Raw genomic sequence first — 17,553 nt, 5'->3', positions numbered from 1 at the left:
GTGAAACTATCACCACAATTGAGATAGATAAAGAACACAGCCACCACCCTAAAAGTGTCCTTGTGCCCATTGTACCCATCCCTCTATGTCTTGGTCAACACTGTATACAATCAGCTTTTGACTTTTAGCAAATCTACATTGTATGTAGCAGTATTTCATTGGGCTCTGTATCTGCATTTGCCTAATAGGTAAGAATGAAGTAGGATTCTTTCCCTCACTCCTTCATGGGCAGGAACTGAAGTGTGGGCGCTGGAACTGCCAGCTACTTCCAAGCCAGCTGGGGCGAACTCCAGTCACTCAAACCTGCTGTGCTCAACCCCTCACGGGAGGCAGCACGCAGGTGAGCAGGTCCAGGAGCCAGGGTGAATGCTTTTGGGCGCTGGCAGGAACAAACTATGTACCAGCCCTGCAGCAGCGTCTGGTGGGGGTGCCCGTGACCCCTGAAGCCACGGAAGGAGTGTTACAGTCAGGGTTCTTTTAGCTTTGTCATCAGTGGACAGCTTAAGTATTAACAGCTCAGTGGAAGGTCAGTGTTACAACCTTTTGCACCCGCACGCACATTCCTGTCCAGCGCCCAGGAGGAAAGAGGTCCCACGAACAAACTGGAGATGGTCAATGAAGGAGATTTTATTGCCAATGAAAGTGGCTCTCAGTGGGAAGGGGAGCTGACAAGAAAAGTAATCTTCCCCTAGAGTCCAGCCATCCCCAGCCGGACTCCTCTCCAAAGCTACACTGTCAGACAGCTGTCCCTCTGAAGTCAAGACACTTCTTTCCAACGTTCAATGGTAGTCTGACATCCAGCTGCTTCTCCTATCTGCCAGCAGAGCCTGAGGTTTTTATGGGCACAGATTAGGGGTGGGGTGGCCATGGGTGGTTTTGAAAAAGGCAACACTCCAGCAAGAAAACAGGGACGTATGTTCTCACTTTGGGCCACAGTTTCACGCTTGAGGGTGAGGCCCTCACTGGAGACCCACCCTCTTCTGCCCAGAATTTCCCGGCCTCCTGTCCCTATCAATAATATTGAGCATGCTTTCATGTGTTTGCCATCCATCTGTCTTTTGTGATAAAGTATTTTTTGAAGGTTTTGCTAGTTTTTTGTTGTTATTTGTCTTATGATTGTCAGTCTGCTTTATATATCCTAAGTAAAAGTCCTTAGTCAGATTTTGTAATGATTTGCAACTATTTTTTTCCTGCCTGTGGTTTGCATATTCATTTTCATAACAATGCCCTTGAATGGTAACAGTGTTTAATTTTGATCAAATCAAAGCAACTTTAATAATATTTTATCTATCAGGGTTTTTTTGTTGTTGATAGTTCCCACCTTTTTGCGTGTTATATTCAAGAAATCATTTTCTAACACAAGGGTACTAAGAGCTTTCTTCATGTTTTCTTCTAGATGTTTAATAATTTTCAATCTAAAATTTACATCTATGGTCCATTAACTTTTATACATTGCATGAGGTAAGGGTAAAAGTTTAGGTTTTGCACAAAACCATCTGTTTGTTTTTTTTCAGCAGCTATTACTGATAAGCTTATACTTTTCCCACCGAATTGGCTTAGAACATTGTCAAAAATAAATTGACCATATATGCATGAGACTTATTTCCGCATAGTCTAGTGTATCCCCTTGGCCTAAATGTCTGATTTTACACTAATATCATGCTATCTTGATTACTGTAGTTTCATAATAAATCATGAAATCTAGTAGGGTAAGATCTCCATGTTCTGCTTTTTCAAATTTTAGGGGGTATTTTGCATTTCCATATACATTTTAGAACCAGCTTCCTACTCTCTATGAAAAAGCTTGCTGGGACTTCAGTTGGGATTGCACTGAATCTCAAGATGATAAATTTGGGGAGAATTAACATTTAACATTGTCATTGGATCCATAAACAGAATGTCTCTCCAGTTATTTAGCTCTTTAATTTCTCTCAACCACGCTTTACAGTTTTCTGTGCAGAGAAATTGCACATATCTATTCAAATTTACTTCTAAGTATTTCCTATTTTTGAGTTTATATTAAATGGTTTTTTTCAGTTTCTAACAGGATGATTCCAATATGTAAGAATACAAAATGCCTTTTTGGCATCTGTTGAAATGGTGACACACAGTGCACCTGTTGAAATTATCCTTAAGGTGGTGAATCATGAAAATTTGATTTTAAAATATTAAACCAACTCTGCATTCTTGAGATAAACTACATTTGTTCATGATATATATACACACTATATATGTATATGTATATATACATCATATATACATATATGTATATATAAATATATATATTGTTCATGATATATATATCATGAACAAATGTAGTTTATTTTATATATATAGAGAGAGAGAGACACATACACATGTATATATATGTGCGGTACTAGATTAAATGTAGTAATCACTTGATAAATTTTGATTTGAATTTTGTTTAGAATGTTTATGTCCGTGTACCTGAAAGATACTGGTCTGTAGTTTTCTTTCTTTGGAATGTCTTTGCTTTTATCAGAGTAATGGTGGCCTCATGACATGAGTTGGGAAATGTTTCCTGTTCTATTTTGTGGATGAATTTCTGTAGAATTGAGATTACTTATTCTTTAAACTTTGGTATAATTCACCAGAGAAGCCATTTGGACCTAGGGTATTCTTTATAGGAAGATATTTAACTACTTATTCAAATTATTTTCTACATATAGAGCTATTTCATTTATCTATTTCTTCTTGAATGAGCTTTACTGGTTCGATTTTCAATAAATTTGCGCATTTTATCTATGTTGCGAAATTTAATGGATAGAGTTGTTCATAATATTTCCTTATTAAAGTTTTAAAGTCTGTAGAACCTACAACAGTAACCCCTTGCATATTCCTAATATTGATAATTTTATCTTCTATCTTTATTCCCAATCAGTCTTTCTAGAGTTTTACCAATTTTACTAACCTTTCCAAAGAACCAGTTCGGATTTCATCGATTATTGTTTTCCTGCTTCCAATTTGGTTGCTTTCTGTTCCTTTTAATTTGTTTTCTATTTTCTTAAGATGAAAGTTTAAGTTACTGATTTCAGTCCTTTCTTCTTTTCAGCATAAACACTTAATGTTACCACTTTCCCGCTAAGCACTGCCTTAGGTGCATTCCACAGATCGTGACACATCATGTTTTCATTTCATTGAATTCAAGATACTTTCTAATTTCCCTTTAATTTCTTATTGGACTCGTGGGTTATTTAGAACTGTGTTGGTTAACTTCCAATTGTTTATTAATTTTTCAGATTTTTTAACGTTATTGATTTTTAATTTAAGTCCATTATGCCCAAAGCACATACTTTGTATGATAACAACCCTTTTAAACTCAGCAACACTTTGTGGCCCAGAATATGGTCTATCTTAGTAAATAAATGTTCCACGTGCATTTCAAAGAAAACACACTCTTCATTGTTGGGATGTGTTCTATAAAGATGAATTAGGTCAACTTGTTTAATGGGACTTTTCAAATCTCCTATATCTTTATTCATTTTCTTTCTTTTTGTCTCAGCAGTTATTGAGAAATGGGTACTAAAATCTCTGAGTAAACGTGGATTTTTACATCATGTATTTTGAATTTCTCTTACTAGGGGTGTAGGTATTTGAAACTGTTAGCTCCTCTTGATGTACTAATTCCTTTCTCAGTAGGGAATGTCCCTTTCTCGCTGTACCTGCTCTTTCAGGGCCTGTGTGAGTACCAGAAATTATTTCACCTGCTCTTTCCTGGAACTTTTTTCGTTGGCCTCAGTAGATTGCTCTTAGGCATGTGCCTGTCAGTACTCTGCTGATGAATTGGTGGGGCCCTCTACAAATTGCTGGAGAGCTCTTTCTCTCTCTCTTTCTCTCTCTCTCTCTCTGCAACTCTTCTCACACCTCTTGGTATTCCATCCTGAGAATTTCAGCACCTTTGTCTTCCCAAACTCAGAATTCTGTTTCCTCAACTCAGTGTAATTAGCTAGGCTCTGTTTGGGTCCCCTCCCTGTGTCACAGCCCACGGACTCTCTCCAGAAAGGAAACTGGAGCAATCCTTGAGTTCACTTTTGTTTTCCTTCTTATCAGGGTCAATTTCCCATAGTATCCTTTGACCAGTATCTTAAAGCCATTGTTTCCTGTATTTTGTCCTGTTTTTTAGCTGTTCAAGGTGGGGAGGTAAATCAGGACCCAATTTCTGCATCATGTTTGAACATGAACATAAAAAACACTATCTACTTGGGAATGAAATTATCCCCTCACTGGTTTTAACAGAATACTTATTAATCTCAGCTTTGAATTTATTGGACAATAAAATTACTAAACCCAGCTTATTGAAAAATAATTCAATTTAACATAATTTGTACCAGTACACAGAGTGGTATGTATTAATGGAAACTTGGGAACTAAAGCTTTTCTTTAAAGTGGAAGCTGAACTTAAGCAAATGAAAATGGTCATAAATCATGTATCATGGAGTGAAAAGACATTTATTTAGCAGAACAAAAACTCTACCCTTGGCTAAAGATAGTTTTTGGTGTTTTTACCCCTAACAGAGACAAGCAGCCACTTAAAAATTATGCCTTGTTTCCTCTACTTTTCTCATTGATTCTCTCTGAGGTAGGCAACATTCCCTGTATTTCAGATGGCTGGAGATTCCCTCCTGCTAGTATGATTTTTCTGCCTGAAGCAAAGTCATGATATAGAAAATGTAAGTGGTCCTCAGATCTCCATCAACCTGCTACCAGCAGTTCAAACCTAAAATCTGAAAAGCTGAAATCACCTTTCAGCTCGCCAACCCCTGCCCTCTGCATGATAGCAGACAGGCCCAGCTCCCTGGATAGTGGACTGCGCAGCCTCGCACGGCTCAGTCTTAGAGGGGCCTGCCTTTGGTGAAATGCTCTGTAGTTGCTGTTTTTAAATGCTTAATAATTTTTGAACAAGGGGCTCCACAATTGCATTTAGCACAAGGAGCCATGCCATATGGAGTGGATTCTGCATACAGACTAGGTCTAGATGTGAATTTTAGGTCTGCTGGGGCTTCAAACACTCCAAAGTAAATGGAAAAGTAGAAATAAGATTCTCACAATTTCCACATCTGAGTTCCTTCCTTGGTACTTGTTACTGGTTGAATTTTGGTCCCCTTCCCCACCAACAAAAAGATATGCTGAAGGCTTAACCCCCTAGAACCTCAGAATGTGACCTTATTTGGAATAAGATCATTGTAGATGTAATTAGCTAAGATGATATCATACTGTTGTGGGGTGGCAATATGGTTTGGCTGTGTCCCCACTCAAATCTCATCTTCAATTGTAGTTCCCATAATCCCTATGTGTTGTGGGAGGGACCCGATGGGAAGTGAGTGGATCATGGGAGCAGTTTCCCCCATGCTGTTCTCGTGATAGTGAGTGAGTTGTCACGAGATCTGACGGTGTCATAAGCCTCTTGTACTTCTCCCTGCTGCTGTCTTGCGAAGAGGGTGCCTTGCTTCTTCTTCACCTTCTGCCATGATTGTAAGTTTCCTGAGGCCTTCTCAGCCATGCAGAACTGTGAGTCAATAAAACCTCTTTCCTTTATAAATTACCCCGTCTTGGACAGTCTTTTACAGCAGCATGAGAATGAACTAATACAGGTGGGCTCCTAATTCAATATGACCGGTGTCCTTGTAAGAAACTGGCATATGAGGACAGAGACATAGAGGAAAACACCACGTGACAAGGGAGGCTGAGATTGGAGTATCGTAGCTGCAAGCTAAGGGATACCAGTGACTGTCAGCAAACCACAGAATATTGGGAAGATGCAAGAAGGATTCTCCCACGATTTCAGAGGGAGCATGGAACTGAACCTTAATTTCAGATTTCTGACCTCAAGAACTGAGGCATTTCTGTTGTTCTAAGCCAGGAACTTTGTGGTACTTTGTTCTGGCAGCCCTGGGACATGACTGCAGCAGACAACCACAAATATTGCAAAGTGGCATATTAACACAGCATCCTAGCTCTGTTCACCACTCTTGGCAAAGCTTTTCTCTCCTAAATTTTGTGCCTGGTGAGCCTCCCATGGCCATTCCTCATTTGGGTCACACTCTTTAGAGATGGCAAGAGGAGCCATGACCTCAAAGCCATTACAGAGGGTGGAAGCCAGTGCTGGCAGCTCTAGATCTCCTGGGGGAGACCCAGGCATATTCCACAAGCAGAGAGAAATACCAACATCTCCATGCTTATGGTGCTAAAGCTAAGATCCGGCAATGATTACAAACTCACAAACTCCAATCCAAGGCTGCCACGGTTTACATGTTTATGTCCTCTCCAAAACTCAAGTTGAAACTTAATCCCCAGAGCAACAGTGTTAAGAGGTGGTGCCTTTAGGGTGTGATTAGGCCCTCACAACTCCACCCTTATAAATGAAATTAATACCTTTGGAGTACTCAGATAGCTGTCTGGCCTTTCCATCTCTTCTGACATGTGAGGACACAGCAACAAGACTGTCTTGGAAGCAGAGAGCCATCCTCGCCAGACACCAAGTCTGCCAGTGCCTTGATCTTGGACTTCCTAACCTCCAGAATTGAGAGAAATAAATCTCTATTATTTACAAATTACCCAGTCTGTAGTATTTTGTTATAGCAGCAAAATGGACCAAGACAAAGGCCAAATAGTTCTAAAAAGTAAACAATGAGAACCCAATATTCCCCTTTAACTCAGAGAAGTATTTCACTCTGGCTAAAACTCCTATTAGACGGCACTAATCTTTGGACAAAAATAGAAGGTAAGCTGTCTGGCCAGAGCAGTGTTTAAAAGAATGAAATGGACTTTCCTTATGCAGGATGGGGCCTCTCCACCTCATCTCTGACAACTCCTCCAGGTACTTTATTACCTCCCCTCTGAGTCACATGCTTGTCTCCAGCCTGGGGGTTGGGAATACCAGTTCTGAGCAAGATGACACAAAGGCTGGGACTGATGGGAAGCTGATGGTACAGCAATGAGTTAATTAAAATCTACAGGGCCTGTTAATACCCAAACCCATTCTACGAATAGGAAAATTACAGTTCCAATGAGAAACACACATTAACAAGGCACTGTAAATGTAGAGAGCAAGAAAAAAATACCACGATAGTATAAAATATTCAACTGCTTTCCCCCATACTTATTCAGCATGAATCTAAAAGTTTACTGTGAAGTCTCCGATAGGCAAATGCCTTTATTGGATTTGCAGGTGTGTACTTCACTCCTCCCTTTATGACTTGAGTGAAAAAAATATTAGTTGCTGCTAAGAAAAAATATATTTGAAATACAGAATACCAGAGTTTAGTGAAGTGTTGCTTAGCAACTTTTCATAGGAAATAATTTAAACTCTGAATTTATTTTTTCCTGAGAATTTGCTGCTCTAGCCTGGAGTCTAGAATTCACTCTCTTACATTCCAGCAGGTTCTCTGCATGCCTGCCTGGGTACATACACACAGCTCTATTCTGATGGAGACGAAGTTGTATTCGTCACAAATTATCTAAAGAATGTTTCTTGGGATAGCACAACAGCATCCAAGACTTAATGCTTGAGTAGTTGGAATTCCATGACAAACGCAAGGGAGATGATGCAGAAGCCCTAAGACAGCTGCCATTGAAAACACCTCCATTGAAACTAAGTCAAAAACAGATGTTTGGGAAGCTCAGAGAACATTTTTCCTCCCTTGTAAAAGTCCGGCTCTTTCAGGAGAACACTACAAATCCCAGACTCCACTCACGCCTCCTTGTTGAGCCCTTGCGTTGCCTTCCCTAGGAGGCTCTTCCAGACGCCCTGAGAGCTGCACACATAGACAGTGAGCTCTCGAGACAGTGAGCAGCACTGGGCAGGCTTCAAGGGAGGTCACAGGACCCATGGCTGGCACCACACAGGGGAAGCTGGCAAGTGGCTGGACTGAACCCTGTGTGGCATCCTGGTGAATGCCCTTCCAGTGTCCTTCGCACCTGCTGAGGTTTTCCTACAGGGAGGAATGGGGCCAAGCACAGGCATATAGGAGCTAAGGCAGACCCAGATGAGAACACCAGCACAAAGAGGTACAATTATAAGGACTCCATGTATAATAAATCTCTTTAGAAGAAAGTAGAATTTCAGTTTTAGTTGATTCCCCAACAGTAATGCTGCCTAATATATATGTGGGCTATTATTATTCCTTGGGCCAAGTTAGTCCTATTTCTCTTATTGATTCGTGTGAGGAGTGAAAAATACCTCCAAATGGAAATATCATCTGGCAATTCGAAACAGTGACAGTACCATATTTTTGGCATCTCTGAAGAAACTGCTCCCTTCCCATGAAGTTTTTCCAAATAACATCAACCCAAAAGTGGTTCAAATAGAACAATCCAGATTCACAAATATGTCCCTTTCACATCACACAATAATCTGTCATGTGTCAGGGCACAACATTGTAGGGGATGCCCTAGTCACCAATGACAGTGGGCATCTGGAGAGTCCACGTGATGGTGGCAGGATGCCAAGTTCAAGTTCTGGTCCTCTTCCTCACTGTGTGACTTTGAGGAAGTTGGTTAACTTCTCTGGCCTTGGCCGGGCGCGGTGGCTCAAGCCTGTAATCCCAGCACTTTGGGAGGCCGAGACGGGCGGATCACGAGGTTAGGAGATCGAGACCATCCTGGCGAACACGGTGAAACCCCGTCTCTACTAAAAAAAAATACAAAAAACTAGCCGGGCGTGGTGGCAGCGCCTGTAGTCCCAGCTACTCGGGAGGCTGAGTCAGGAGAATGGCGGGAACCCGGGGGGCGGAGCTTGCAGTGAGCTGAGATCCGGCCACTGCACTCCAGCCCGGGCGACAGAGCCAGACTCCGTCTCAAAAAAAAAAAAAAAAAAACTTCTCTGGCCTTCAATTTTTTCATCAGCAAGATGCAAGTGATAATAGTATTTACCTCACAGGGTTATACAGATCAAATAAGTTGTGTATGCAAAGTAACTACATGGTGCCTGCTACAGAGAGGCCCTTGGAAGTAACTCTGATCATTCTATGGTAGAAGAGGCAAGCGCACAGATGCAGTATTTGTGCACTCATTTGTTCCCACAATTTTTGCGATGTGATCACTATGTGTGTGGTGCTGTGTTGTGCACTGGGAAAAGACCAGCAAGCAAAATGTCTCAAAGACCATACAGTCTTTATTTATTTATTTTTATTTGTACAAAGTTATGGGGTACAAGTGTAATCTTGTTGCATGCATAAATTGCATAGTGGTGAATCAGGGTTTTAGGGTATCCATCATCCAAATAATTTGCATCGGACTCCTTAACACACACTGGCTATAGAGGTGGAGGTGGAAGGAGAATCACAGAGCCTGTGTGCAGGACAGAGGACAGTTTAGTCACGATGCCAATTTTCAGTACCTGGAGCCCATGCTCCTCTTAAGAAAAGCACTACAGGGAAAATGAGAAGCAGAGAGAATTTTCCAGAAAGACCAACAGAATTGTCCATTCAAGCAAGATCAGGTCTGGGAAGGCCCAAGTGAGGGTTAGGGTAAATCCTCAGCTCGAGGCACAGCCAGTGTATTAGTCTGTTCTCACGCGCTAATAAAGACATACCCGAGACTGGGTAATTTATAAAGAAAAGAGACTCACAGTTCCACATGGCTGGAAAAGGCCTCACAATCATGGTGGAAGGTAAATGAGGAGCAAAGTCATGTTTTACATGGTGGCAGGCAAGAGAGCGTGTGCAGGGGACCTCCCCTTTATAAAACCATCAGATCTCATGCGACTTATTCACTATCACCAGAACAACATGGCAAGGATCCACCATGATTCAATTACCTCCCACCAGGTCCCTCCCAAGACACATGGGGACTATGGGAGCTACAATTCAAATCGAGATTTGGGTAGGGAAAGAGCCAAACCATATCAGTCAGTTTGGTTTCTCAACACTCTGGCTGGGAACTCACAGTCGGGATAACTCAGAAATGCTTCCTGTGCTCCAGAGAGCCAGAAACATGAAGGTCTCCCAATAAACACACTGCAGGCTAAGCCCAGATCAGTTGCACTTCCCTCAAATGCACAGGTGTCATCAGGATAGGCATGGTTATTAAACAACAAAAACATATCCTCATCTTTATTGTTAACGGAAATAATTTTAACTACTTTTTAATTTTTCTCAGGTGTGTGCTTCTTCGTAGTAAGTCCAAACGCCCCCACTGAAAAGCCACCCTGGCACACAGCAGCACACAGAGAAGAGTTTCTTGGGTGCACAGAGGCAGGCTTTCCAGGTTGCATTTTTCTACTTTCATTCATATGCTACTCAGTTCTTCCAGTGGTAAATACATTCTTTGGTCGCATTCCAAGTGACTGCACTAAAGGGAAAGCAAAAGGATTCTGCACCATTCCAAAGGCTAAGAGAGGCCTTTATTTTCTTTCATTTTCACTCATTTTCAATTAAAAAAAAAAGATGTTTGCACACTGATGTCCTATTTTTGTAAGAAAGGACACATATGCACATGCTGAATGTCTGACATCCTTTTAGGTAACAGGACAAAGAAAGTCTCTTCTTCCTAGAGAAAAATGTTAGCCTTTCGAGTTGGTGGTAATTTAACAGATCTGTTAAATAACTTCAGCGTGGTCTCCCTGCCAAGGCTGAAATGGGGTTGTCAGGAATAGAAGTTTCTATTGAACTCTATTCAATGAGCCTTAGTACGAGAGAAATGCTGAAAGCTGGAGTCGGATGCAAATATGGGTCAGCTTTCCTATCCTTCCTGACCACCGTGATGGCTCTTTAACCCCATGAATGAGCAGAAGACATTCCAGGCAATCCAGCCTGCCTGAAAAAAACCATCTCAGAGGAGGGTCCTAAGTCAGTAATTATCAGCTGAGATGAAATGGATCCATGCTTGTCAGAAAATCATTAAACAGGCTGGGCATGGTGGCTCACATCTGTAATCCCAACATTTTGGGAGACTGAGGCTGGAAGAATTGTTTGCGGCCAAGAGTTCAAAACCAACCTGGGCAATATAGCAAGACCCCATCTCAATTTTTAAAAAAAGAAAGAAAAACAAAATCATTAAATAAAATGTCACCTAAAAGCTTAGGGTTTACAAAGTGAATCAAACTTTTTGTTTGTTTGTTTGTTAATGTAACAGGCAAGAAGGATTTAATCAATGTCATGAATGTAAGAATCAACAAGAAACACTTCCATGACAGGAAGGGCAGAGATAAACCAACAACGCCTAGCATGCTAACGTGCCTTGACAGCGCTCTGTTTATTTACACGGCAGTGTGATTGGACCAGTTATTTTCTCTTTACACTCATGAGTGTTGATTTGTTTCAACATGACATTCACACACAAGAACGTCTCTAATTCCTTAGAGACACTGGTTTGTATGACGGCAAAAACCCCAATTACTTTTGCACCAACCTGATAAAAGTCTCAAAACTTTCATAGCCCACATTTAATTTCAAGGTGGATTTGAAGTTTAAGGGAAAGCTGACATCGAGAGCAATTTCCAAATCTAAGAAGGATGAGTGAACCTCAGAGCAGCACTCCACAAGATGGAAATGCCTGTCCTACTACCAGAGAGTACCCACTTAGGGTGCTCTGTTAGGAGTTGAACTGTGTCCCCTGAAAAGATAGGTTCAAGTCCTAAACACCAGTACTTGTGACTGTAACCTTATTTGGAAACAGGGTCTTTGCAGAAGTCATCCAGTTAAGTTGAGGTCATTAGGGTGGTTGTAATCCAATATGAATGGTGTCCCTATAAAAAGAGGAGAAGGGCCACAGAGGAGCTACCACGTGAAGACAGAGGCAGAGCTGGAGTGATGTGTCTACAAGCCAAGGAATGCCAGCGACACCAGAAGCTGGAAGAGGCAGGGGAGGATTCTCCTCTAGACTCTTCCAAAAGAATACAGCCCTGCTGACACTGTGATTTCAGACTTCTGCAGACTTCTGACCTCCAGAACTGAGACAATAAATATCTTTTATTTTTTTCTAAGCCATGGAACACAACTTGGAAGAGGTTTGGTTACTGCAGCGCTAGAAACAGATCCAATGTCTACCCATGGGACAAATGAGTGCTCTTTTTGAAATCAGTGACAGGGCTCCAATAAACACATTCTGGAATTCCGAGCTTCTCTGTTCCTCCCGGTGGGACTGGTGGGCGCCACAGCAATTATGGGTAGAGATCTTTGCTGTGTTGTGTAATTGAGCTGGACAGAGAGGGAGAGATACACCCAATCACTTATTTCTTAAAAATAAAATGATCCCACTTACTAGATGCACCAGGACAGAGAAAACATACTCCTCTGCTAATTCTGAGTTCAACATGTTCACGTATTTTTAAACCATTCAGAAAAATGAAACACAATCGCAGCATCACCCTCACAGCCATCCGAACAGCTCTATCAATGGGGAACTGGAAGCACAAATGAAAGTCATTTCACGAGGCAGTCAGGCAAGAAGCAGGCCAAAAAGACTTCCGTGTCAAATGCAAATGCTGCCCTGACCTCCTGGAGCCGGAAACTCTGCAGGTTACTGCGCAGATTTCACTCAGAGGTTATACTGTTTTAAAAGTTTTCATCGGGGAGGCAGCTACGTGGAACGGCATCAGCTGGGTTGAGTGCCGGTAGCACGGAGCAGAGGGAACCTTCCGGATGGGCGTGGTTTGTGCCGAACTAAAATAACGATGTTTGGGAAAACCCCACCCCGTACAGTCAAAACCTGTGAGGGCAAATCTCCTGAAGGTTTGGGGTCGTTTTCCCTCGATTTTCCTTTTTTTCCCAGTTACTCCTCCCAAACCAGGTTGTTGACCCACCCCCAGGGTCTCCACCCTTGTTCCTGCCTATACTTTCTCAGGGTCACACACTGAAAAATCACTCCTTTTTCCTGATCAAAACTGCCAACGTCACTCTTCAGTCATGCTCTGGCAACTTCATACAATTCCGCTCACTGAGGGCTTAAAAGCTGGTTATTTAAAAGGCATTACAGAGAGGCCATGATGGGTGATAACGCGGGCTTCGCAGGCTCGGCACCGCTGAGTCTCGGGGCTGCATAATTCTTTGTCCTGTGCGTCGTACGGTGATTAGCAGCATCCCCAGCTTCTGCCCGCGAGATGACAGTAGCACCCACCCATACCCGTCCAAGCTGTGATAACTGGAAGATGTTTCCTGACACAATCACACGTCCCCTGGGGGTGCAATCGCTTCCGTTTGAGAAGCACAGGTCTCCTGGCTGAGAGCCAGCCTCAGCAGGCAGACCCCCTTGGGCTCAAGTTTCTTTGTACTTCAGCCTTCCTCCTGTGCGTTCGTCTCTGCACTTAGAAAGCTGGGGTAGGATGGTGCCCCGCTCATAAACGAATGAATGAAGTCACGTAAGGGAAGCCCTCAGAACAGGGCCTAGCACTAGGTCCAGACCATGCACACGCTAGCTGTCTGTGCTTCGCGCTCTGCACTGGCGATGTTGCTGACTATGAACTGCACTCAAGTCACTGTACAGTTTAGAGTTAACCTTATAAGAGGTCTGGCCTTGCCCTCAAATGCTGGAAGGTGATCTAGGCCCTTGGAATGTCCTGCCTGAGAAGAGTGTGTTTACGTATCTGGCGGCTTAGACCCCAGGACAGTCTGAATGTGATTTATGATGGGAACTTAGAGCCCTGTGATGTCAGTGCTGCCTCCAGAGGGGCTGGAGAATAAAAGTGTCAGCCTCACCTGTGGAAGGCTGGAGACTAACGGTCAGCTGTGCAGGCAGTACATGACTGAGCCCCAATGGAAACTCTCAACATCAAAGGCTCAGCTGAGCTTCGGCAGTAGATAATTCTCTTTGGCAATTGTCACACGTGGTTATAGGACAGCAGCACCATCCATGACTCCACAGAGAGGGGGACAACAGGGGCTCTACATCTGGTGGTTTTCCTGGGCTCTTCTCTTTGCCAGAGTGTCTCTGTATTCTCTCCATGTAGCAATCCCTAATCACAGCGATAACAGCTGTCACAAGTTCCATGGGTTCTTCTAGAAAATTGTCCAATCTCTGGGTAATCCTGGAAACCCTCCAGCTTGCAATTAGTATCAGCAGTGAGAGTGGTCCTTTGTAGACTGTTCCCTCTGACTGTATAGCAGGCTCATTCCTGCATCACTTTACAACTATGTTGTTAATTTAACCATCTTCCAGTGGGAACCATTCTATTCTAAAGGATACTGAAAGCAGCCTGCTTTCTTAAGCACAGTGCTTTCCTAAGCAAAGTGAACTTGCCGCAACACTTCCTAATGGCTAATTAAGGGGTGTACACATGTGAAGTCTGTAGTAAAAGACACCAGGGCTGGGCGCAGTGGCTCATGCCTGTAATCCCAGCACTTTGGGAGGCCAAGGCAGGCAGATCACGAGGTCAGGAGTTCAAGGCCAGCCTAACCAACATGGCGAAACCTGTCTCCACTAAAAACACAAAAATTAGCCGGGTGTGGTGGCACGTGCCTGTAATCTCAGCTACTCAGGAGGCTGAGACAGGAGAACTGCTTGAACCCAGGAGGCAGTGGTTGCAGTGAGCAGAGATCGCACCACTGCACTCCAGCCTGGGCAACAGAGTGAGACTCGGTCTCAAAAAAAACAAAAGAAAAGAAACCAGAAGGTAGACTTTTGCTTTTAATTTCATTTTAAATCCCCATTGCCATAGAATGGATGGGGCAGCTAGAAGTGTTGGGCAGGACTTCAAGCTCTAGGAGGGGCAGGACTCAATGTCTCTCCAAGGGGCGTGAGCCAGTCCACTGCATGAGGCACACACCCTGCCATTGCTCCTGACTTAGGAATAGTGGCCAAAAATAGCTGCAGCCACTGAGCCTGGCTGTGGCCTTTTCGGAGCATCATGCCCTGGGTGAGAGGACTGAGCAGACACAGCTGTGCACCTCCCAGAAACATCCCCAGGTCACGGGTTGAGCTGGCCTCCAAACCTGCAAAATTAACATGGAACACCCGGGCTGAGCCTCATATACACTCACGATCCAGGGCCCCAGTGGCATGGGAAAGACAACCACAGAATGGTTAGGGTTATATTAGGGGCAGAGGTGAATATATTCCAATTCAAGATGTACGTAAAAGCAAAAATGTCAAGGTACACAGGGACAGCTAAAACCGAGAAATTTGGCCAACAAATTCAACACCTGAGAGGAGTCAGTCTTGAGAAAATGACTATGAAACAAGCATGTTTATGATCCTTGGAGAGATCTTTAAAAGCAAGCAGATAGTGTCAAAAAAAAAAAATACATGTTATAAAACAACAACAATAAAAACAGGTTAAAATACAAACAATAACAACAACAATCCTGAAGATGAAAATACAGTCATCTGTCAATGAACATAATCAAATGAGTAGCTACTGGCTGCCAATGGCTGGACAGCATTCTGCTAAGGGCAAGGATAGGACACTGGAGAGACAGTCACATCCCTGCCCAGAAGCTTATGTTCCAGCAGCAGACAATCAATAAACAAAGAGAGGGGTGTGTCCTATAATTTATGGTTCTGTAAGTCACCCTAAGTGCCATGGAAACACTGAAGCCAGGTGAGTGATGTTCCCTTACGAAGTGACAGATGGGAGTCAGGAAAATCGTTCTAAGGACATGCAACTTGTGGACAAGAACACAGACAAAAGGACCTTATCCTGATTAGTTGGTTCTATTAAAAATAGTAACAATGATAAAGCAAACATTATATTACTGGAATCTTCCATGTTCCCATCAAGTTAAACATCTGATGCCACTTACACCCTGTCCTTCCACACTGCATTAGAAATCCAGGCTAAAATAATTAGACAAAATACTACATCAGAATAAGGTAAATTGAGGATATGAAAGGGAGAAAGAAAGTTCTAATTATCTGCAGATGACCACACTACCTATACAAATAAATTGAGAGTCTCAGATCAACTCATAGAACTCAGAAGAGCCCACTGACACTGTAAGGTCAACATAAAAACAACAGTATTCTCATATATCAACACTGACCAATTAGAAAAGGTAATTTTAAAAATTCCGTTTATAAAACAGCAAAAAGACCTTAGGTACCTAAGATTGTGTCTAAGGAAAATTATTATTGATTTTATAAAGAAAATAGAGTCTCTGGAGGACACAAAAAGTAATCAGAATTCTTTGAGAGACACGCCATGCCATTTGATGAAAAGACTAAACACAAAAAGAGCATATTTCTGGATGTTTTCTATACTACCCTCTTATTAATTCTTAGGCTTTAAATATCTTTCATAACAAAAATTTAGAAATTCAAGATAATTTAAATCCAGAACCCAAATGGACTTTTCATTGAACATGACAAACTGATTTGTAAGAAAAAGTGAGCTAAAAACATTCTGAACAAGGAGGAGGGACTTGGCCTTCCAGATAGTAAGTCTTCTTAGAAACCTGTAACATTAAAACAAGATGGCTTTGGTGCAAGGAGAGACCATCAGATTCAGGCAACAGACCAGCAGAATCTTAACTGTTCTCCTATTTACATTACCTGGGCACCAGTATGCCTGCAACAGGATGTCCAGGCTGCTGGGGAAGAAAATGTTTAAACGGTAATTTTAAAAATTACCTTTTATAAGTGTTCAGGGTTGATGCACAAGAATACTATTGTTTTTATGTTGATCCTGCAGTCGTGGTGGGCTCTCTTATGAGTTCTGTGAGTTGATCTGTGACTCCCAGTTTATTTGTATAGATAGTATGGTCATCTGCAGATAATTAGAATTTTCTTTCTCCCTCGCATGTTTACCTTACTGTTACGTAGTATTTTGTCTAATGGTATTAGCCAGGATTTCTAATTGAGTGGGGAAGGACAGAGTGTAAATGGCATCGGTAGCACAGAGGGTGAAGAAGAGAGCGGGGAGTGTGAGGGAGAGGAAGAAGCCAAGCAGAGCATGGGGGCCTGTGCCCAGCCCTCCAAGGGGCTCTAGTGGGAGAGTGATGAAGGAGAGATGATGGCTCCCGCCAGGTCTTGTGTCCACTATGCGTGTCCTCTTAGAGCCAGGAAGACTAACTTGAGTTCACTTAGTCCAGCTTCCTCCCTTTGCACAAGAAATGGAGGCACAAAGAGAAGAATGGCTTGGCAGAGGTCACATGACTACTTACCAACAGAACCCACTGGCAAGCTCGTCTTTGGGCTCTTTCCAACTGAGGTACACCAACAGTATTCTGTCCCCTGATATGGCATTTGAGCCATTCTGTCCACACCCTCTGGAAACCCTCCCTGTTTCACCTCTACAGCAGTGTACCCTCACTGGCTCTCTTCTCCCCATCATGGCCCCTGTATTCCTTTCCAGATCCTGTTGCTGGCACACCCCTGGCTCTCAATGTCCCCACCAAACCTGTGGCAGCCCTCTCAGCTACTCAGTCACCCTCTCCCTGGATGGCTTGAAAACTCCACGTCTTGGTTGACAAGCTCTAAGCTAGTAGCTCACATCTCAGCCTAGGCCTGTCCCCTAGACAACACACCGTTTATCATGCTGTCAGATGAATACGCTGGGAGCAGCCACCCACATAGCAGCAGCACTATGGAAAAAGCCAATAGTTAGACAACACTTTCCTCAGGATATGACCTGAGGCCCAGAGCCTCAACCGGTGCAAA

General features: G+C 42.8%; 1 protein-coding gene across 2 annotated transcripts in view; it reads right to left on the bottom strand.

Annotated features, from left to right (window-relative positions):
- Positions 1 to 17,553, bottom strand: part of ADCY2 (adenylate cyclase 2) — a 426,625-nt gene that overhangs the window by 393,142 nt on the left and 15,930 nt on the right. The gene's annotated exons all lie outside the window — the stretch shown is intronic.

The sequence above is a fragment of the Macaca fascicularis genome, chromosome 6 (genome assembly GCF_037993035.2).
Source record: "Macaca fascicularis isolate 582-1 chromosome 6, T2T-MFA8v1.1".
NCBI classification, from domain to species: domain Eukaryota; kingdom Metazoa; phylum Chordata; class Mammalia; order Primates; family Cercopithecidae; genus Macaca; species Macaca fascicularis.
The sequence above is the reverse complement of the archived record's forward strand: the minus strand, read 5'-3'. Positions and strand labels throughout refer to the sequence as shown.